The 6,989-nt window shown below is 50.6% G+C and overlaps 1 non-coding gene across 1 annotated transcript; it reads right to left on the bottom strand.

The window, feature by feature from the left end:
• Nucleotides 1–4,572: 4,572 nt before the first annotated feature.
• Nucleotides 4,573–4,697, bottom strand: LOC115098392. The gene has a single exon (XR_003858490.1). It is a non-coding gene; the product is annotated as a U6atac minor spliceosomal RNA (small nuclear RNA).
• Between the last annotated feature and the right edge of the window lie 2,292 nt (nucleotides 4,698–6,989).

The raw sequence follows: 6,989 nt of genomic DNA, 5'->3' as shown, positions 1-6,989 counted from the left end.
GCGGAGTGAGTAATATTTTCAGGAGCCACTCTCCACCCATCTCGATCCGAAGGGCGCTTAGAAACTTTTTGTTTTTCCTTTGGCTAAAAATACGTTTTGAGCACGGAACTCTAAAGGGTGAGAGCATTAACCGCCAGAAACCTACTGGGGTGTGCAGCCTGACGTTCCTCGTGCGTAAAAAGAGCGCCAAGACAGGGACGGCTTTTCACTTTATTTTTAAACAAAAACTAAAAGCTCTGAAGCCCCAAAAAAGAAAACGTAAAAAAAAAAAAAAAGCTCTCTCTTTCGTTGTGAGTGCACCGCTCTGTGGGTTGATGCTGGGGGTGGCCCGTGATGTAAGTTTGTTCAGCGATTCAGACGCCTCTGATAGGGTTACGAGATGGCCAGCGCTGGTTTTACAGGCTCCCCACCCAATTGTATACACAGCAAGGCTAAAACTGAGACTGGTTCATCTTGATCTAATGACCTGGGGCCAAATTCTCTGCTGCCAGAGATGCCGGAGACCTCGGAAGTACTGCAGAACACATGAGGCAACAGGAAAGGGCATTTACAGGGCAAACGAGGAGCCGAGCAGATCAAAGGAGAGGAGCAAGAGTCATCAGAAGCCTCTGGGTCACGTAGGGTGATGGAATCCTGTTTTTAGTGGTAAAAATCAGAATTATATCTGCATGTGTGTGAGGGGGAGAGAGCTAAAAGCAGGATTTGGATGTCCTCAGTGACACAGGGTCTGCCACTAGCCCAGTGAAAAAGGGAGCTGACCTCACAATAGCCCCCAAGTTAAGTGCTGGGGACCGAGTGTATATTCCCTCTGCCTCAGTCTCTCTTGAGCTGGGTGACACTGGTCCAGCACCAGCAGAGCTGCACTCGCGGTTACTCTGTCAAGCAGTAACAAACTGCCCTTGCAGCACTGAAAAAGATTGTAAGGGTTTGTTGTCTGAAGCACAACTGGCACAGAGAAGGTTTGTATTCATGACAGACATGCAGTCAGCAGCGGGAGTGTAATGGAACTGTTTTTACACTGTGCGTGCGTGCGTGTGTGTGTGTATATATAAACGATATATCACCACGCCGGTTTCATGCTGTCTGCGGAGGTGGTACTAAAGGCCGCAGCTACTTGCTCCTCCTGCAAAGGACTTTCCTTGGATCTCTCTCTCGCCTTGGCAGTGACAAAGCAAGATGTAGGAATCTTGGCAGCTCATACTTTGAGCTCACAGCAAGTCTCTGGACTTGAGCTATCAGATGCTCAGGGACTGCCAAGGAATGCAGAGCCCAGGGCTGGGAGGGAAGGAGGCCGAGTCGTGCAAGTGAACCACGCATCTCGCACACACACACACACACACGCACTGGGGGGAAAATATTCCCAGATATTCAGCCGTCAGTCTCTGTCTATCGGGATCTCCCTGAGCTTGCTGTGATGCAAAGCTGTTCCAGGTGGGTCCATCATCCGCTTGTGCAGCAGAATAGCTGTCCAAATATTATTATTATTATTTGTTCTGCTCCAGAATGAAGGTCTTACTGCTCTGCCCGTGCATCTCACTCCTGCTTTGCAGTTACCCTCTCTGCTTATCCCAGTCCTGAGACCCTCGCACAGGGCTCTCCCAATGCAGCCCAGTCCTGGCCAACAGCACCCCCTGCTATTCAAGCACTGAGCCCTCAGCCCCCAAACACACACACACAGGGAAATATGAGACAGATTTTTAAATACCTGAACGGTATTAATAATGCACAAGAATCAGTTTCCAAAGGAAAGGAAGCTGTAGAGCTAGGAGTGGAGATACGCAGCTCCACGGGAGGGTGGGCAGTAGACTCAGGAACAATGTCAGGAAATATTTTTTCACTGAAAGGGTGGTGGACGCCTGGCATGGTGTGAACACAAAGGATCCCTAGTGGGAAGAGGTTAGAAATAAAGCAATGGGAGAACCTGTGGTAACATTTCTGCAAGGAGCAGCAGTTACAACCCTGAGCAAGAAGACGAGAGGGTAACCTGCACAGAGTGACCGTTACAATCCTAAACACCTTGCTGGGCAGACTGCATGGACCATTAACGTCTTTATCTGCTGTCATTTACTATGTTGTTCAATACAGCAAAAAGAGAGGAAAAAGGATACAAATCCCATATACTGAAAATTCTATATAATAAACAACTTATATGCTAGCAGATGACAATATCATCAATGATTGCCTCAAAGTTTCACTCTGCAGCCTCTCGCCACTCAATGGGCCGCAAGCCGTAATCGGTCACTGAAGCATTTTGTTATTTGTAATCATTTATTGTCATCATGCTGCAAAGTTGCATTACACAGAGCTCTGCCAGTGTAACTTAATCCTGACCTTCAATATCCACTGCTAGTCCAGAACCAGCCTCTCCCACATACAAAGCTCTGCTGGTGCACCTCGCTCCCGACCTGCAGCTCCACCGCTGAGAATCCCACACACAGCCCTGCCAATGCATCTCACTCCAAACTTGTAGCAGCGCCCCATGAATCCCAGTGCTGAGACCCACACGCAGCTCAGGCGACGTTCCCGAGCCCTAACCTGCAGCGCACTGCCCCTACAGCACTGCAATTCCACCTCTGAGACTCCCACACACAGCCCTGCCAATGCATCTCACTCCAAACCTGTAGCAGCGCCCCATGAATCCCAGTGCTGAGACCCACACGCAGCTCAAGCAACATGCCCGAGCCCTGCCCCTGCAGCTCCCACTGCAATTCCACCTCTGAGACTCCCACACACAGCCCTGCCAATGCATCTCACTCCAAACTCGTAGCAGCGCCCCATGAATCCCAGTGCTGAGACCCACACGCAGCTCAGGCGACGCGCCCGAGCCCTAACCTGCAGCGCACTGCCCCTGCTGCTTCCACTGCAATTCCACCCCTGAGACTCCCACACACGGCCCTGCCAATGCATCTCACTCCAGACTTGTAGCAGCGCCCCATGAATCCCAGTGCTGAGACCCACACGCAGCTCAGGCGACGCGCCCGAGCCCTAACCTGCAGCGCACTGCCCCTGCGGTCCCACTGCAATTCCACCTCTGAGACTCCCACACACAGCCCTGCCAGTGCATTTCACTCCAGACCTGTAGCAGCGCCCCATGAATCCCAGTGCTGAGACCCACACGCAGCTCAGGTGACGTGCCCGAGCCCTAACCTGCAGCGCACTACCCCTGCAGCTCCCACTGCAATTCCACCTCTGAGACTCCCACACACAGCCCTGCCAGTGCATCTCACTCCAAACTTGTAGCAGCGCCCCATGAATCCCAGTGCTGAGACCCACACGCAGCTCAGGTGACGTGCCCGAGCCCTAACCTGCAGCGCACTACCCCTGCAGCTCCCACTGCAATTCCACCTCTGAGACTCCCACACACAGCCCTGCCAATGCATCTCACTCCAAACTTGTAGCAGTGCCCCATGAATCCCAGTGCTGAGACCCACACGCAGCTCAGGCGACATTCCCCAGCCCTAACCTGCAGCGCACTGCCCCTGCAGCTCCCACTGCAATTCCACCTCCGAGACTCCCACAGACAGCCCTGCCAATGCATCTCACTACAAACTTGTAGCAGCGCCCCATGAATCCCAGTGCTGAGACCCACATGCAGCTCAGGCGATGTTCCCCAGCCCTAACCTGCAGCGCACTGCCCCTGCAGCTCCCACTGCAATTCCACCTCTGAGACTCCCACACACAGCCCTGCCAGTGCATCTCACTCCAGACCTGTAGCAGCGCCCCATGAATCCCAGTGCTGAGACCCACACGCAGCTCAGGTGACGTGCCCGAGCCCTAACCTGCAGCGCACTGCCCCTGCTGCTCCACTGCAATTCCACCTCTGAGACTCCCACACACAGCCCTGCCAATGCATCTCACTCCAAACTTGTAGCAGCGCCCCATGAATCCCAGTGCTGAGACCCACATGCAGCTCAGGCGACGTGCCCGAGCCCTAACCTGCAGCGCACTGCCCCTGCTGCTCCACTGCAATTCCACCTCTGAGACTCCCACACACAGCCCTGCCAATGCATCTCACTCCAAACTTGTAGCAGCGCCCCATGAATCCCAGTGCTGAGACCCACATGCAGCTCAGGCGACGTTCCCGAGCCCTAACCTGCACCGCACTGCCCCTGCTGCTCCGCTGCCGAGACACACACACAAAAGTTAGGGAGCAGAGAGCCCAGTCGCTGTAGACCAGGGATATTGAACGCCAGTCTTTGAGGGCTGAAAATAGATCTGATTTTCAGGAGCTCTAAATACATAACCATGTAATACCCCCCCCCCCCCCCCCCCCCCAGCAATAAAATGAACTCATTTCATAGCAGCAGTATCAGTAATGGTGTAAAACAGGTGCACAAAGAGAGCAGATTTCCCTGACTGCACAGCAGAAAATAAAAATGTTGTCAGATCCCGTCTAAATGGCGGCACATTATTTAAAAGGTGCAGTGCTTGCAGTAATTTATCCCACCACAAGTTGGAAAAGCAAAAGAGAGTGTCCGGATTTGGACCATCCCTGACGTTGCATATTCTTAGTGTCGCCACCTTACCCAGGTCAGCTGGAAGAGGCTGATTCGGTCCTGGTTTTGTCCTCTTGGACGTGTGGAGATGCGCTTCCTGCATGTTTAGATGCCTTAACCGTATGCGTGTTGCGAAGGCCTCGGGGACCTCTTCCATGTTTATCAAGGGGAGCGCTAACCACCTCTCCTTTCCTACAACACATTTTGCAGGCAAATCGGAACTACGATTCCCTACAAGCAATGGGGCAAAGCAGGACTGGATTAGTATCTCCGGGTTGACCTGGGGGGAGGTGGCAACCTTACAAAACCATACAAACAGCCTCAGCAGAAAAGCAGCCAAAGCTTTTAAGCAATTAAGAGCAAATGTTCAGATATTTTCAAGCAGGTGTGTGTGTGTGTGTGTGTGTGTGTGTGTGTGTGCGCGTGTGCGCAATGAGGAGGCATGGAAGAGTTGAGTGTGTAACTATTTCAGCTCTTGAGGTACTTTCTTCAGCCCACTCTGCCACCCTCCCTCCCTCCCCCAGGCTCCAGGGAGGAAATGCAGGCAAGACGTGTCCTCTTTCCCTGGAACACGCCCGGGTTTGTGGTCACTTGCTAGAAACCAGTCCATATTTATAAATGAATGCATTTTCTATCCTCTGCTTGAACTAGCAGTGGATCTGAGCTCTGCAGTGCTCTGTGTGTCTTGAAAACTGATTAGCTGTGTCCCGGCTTTGTTGTACTGATACAGGAGCTGCCCTAAAAGAAAACCACGCCTGCCGGCGTCTTGAATGGAATTTTAGAAGGGGGTAGGGCACCCTGTGTCCATGCAAAACCTTATGTTCCAGTGCATTTTAAAATGTATTGTGGCTCTTCTGGAATTTCCCATCACCCACCCAAATTCCTGTCTGCAGTTCTGTGCAGAAGTTTCTCCGCTCCTACTCCCACTCCTGCAGAGGTCGTGTGAGAAATGTTTCCCATGGACCAGTGCCCTGGTGGGAATCCAAGTAGGGTGGGGGGGGGGTCAAATGAAACTTCAAAAAGGGACTAGTAAAACCATGCCGAGGACATCGGACGGCTGAAGGGCTTAGAAAAGGGGCGCACAGTCACCTCTAGGTCATCGCATCAGATCCACATCAGGAGCGTGGAACTCAATGTCGTGGCCATCCGAACCCACGTGGTGGCTTTCATGAAACGAGCGTGTAGTTTTCTATTTTGTTTTTTTTAAAATAATTTTCTCTTTATTGATTATAATAATAATTTGACCAAAAACAAACATCAATAGATCAGGACAACTAATCTATATGTTAGAAAAGTAAAGAAAAGCAAGAGAAAAATGAAACCTATCTGGTTCTCAAAGGAGGTGGCTGATAAAAGCTAAAAGAACAGCGTTTAAGAAGTATAAAGGATCCCAAAGAGAGGATCACAAGGAAGAATATCTGGTGGAACTGAGGGAGATGAAGAAAGTGATCAAGAAAGAAGAAAGGATTGCCAAAGAGGTAAAGCGAAGTGACAAAACATTTTTCAGATACATCAGAGAAAGGAGAAAAGTCCAAAGTGGTATAGTGAAATTGAAAGGTGAAAAGGATCAATGTGTAGAGAGAGACGAAGAAATGGCAAAAATATTAAACAAATACGTCAGTTCGGTGTTCACTAAAGAGGACCCTGGAGAAGGACCGTTGCTAGTTATCAAGAAACTGGAGGGGAGGGGAGTAGACGAAACTTCATTTACAGTAGAAAATGTATGGGAAGAGCTGGAGAAACTGAAAGTGGACGAAGCCATGGGGCCTGATGAGGTTCATCCCAGGATACTGAGGGAGCTCAGAGATGTGCTGGCAGGTCCGCTGTGTGACCTATTCAATAGATCCCTAGAAACGGGAGTGGTGCCGAGTGATTGGAGAAGAGCAGTGGAGGTCCCGCTTCACAAGAGTGGGAGCAGAGAAGAGGCTGGTAACTACAGACCGGTTAGCCTCACCTCAGTGGTGGGAAAAGTAATGGAGTCGCTGCTGAAAGAAAGAATAGTGAACTATCTACAGTCTGGAGAATTGCTGGACCAGAGGCAGCATGGATTCACCAGGGGAAGATCCTGTCAGACAAATCTGATTGACTTTTTTGATTGGGTGACTAGTGAATTGGATCGAGGAAGAGAGCTCAATGTCATCTACTTGGATTTCAGCAAGGCTTTTGATACGGTCCTACACAGGAGGCTTGTGAATAAAATGAGAAGCTTAGGAGTGAGTGCTAAGGTAGTGGCCTGGATTGCAAACTGGTTGACGGACAGAAGTCAATGTGTGATGATAAATTAACCTACTCTGAAGAGAGAGTGGTGTTAAGCGGAGTGCCGCAAGGATCAATGTTGGGACCGATCCTGTTCAATATCTTTGTGAGCGACATTGCGGACGGGATAGAAGGTAAGGTTTGTCTTTTTGCGGATGATACTAAGATCTGCAACAGAGTGGACACGCTGGAAGGAGTGGAGAGAATGAGACAGGATTTAAGGAAGCTGGAAGAGTG

The sequence above is a fragment of the Rhinatrema bivittatum genome, chromosome 8 (assembly GCF_901001135.1).
Source record: "Rhinatrema bivittatum chromosome 8, aRhiBiv1.1, whole genome shotgun sequence".
NCBI classification, from domain to species: domain Eukaryota; kingdom Metazoa; phylum Chordata; class Amphibia; order Gymnophiona; family Rhinatrematidae; genus Rhinatrema; species Rhinatrema bivittatum.
This window is presented reverse-complemented; position numbering and strand designations above follow the sequence as displayed.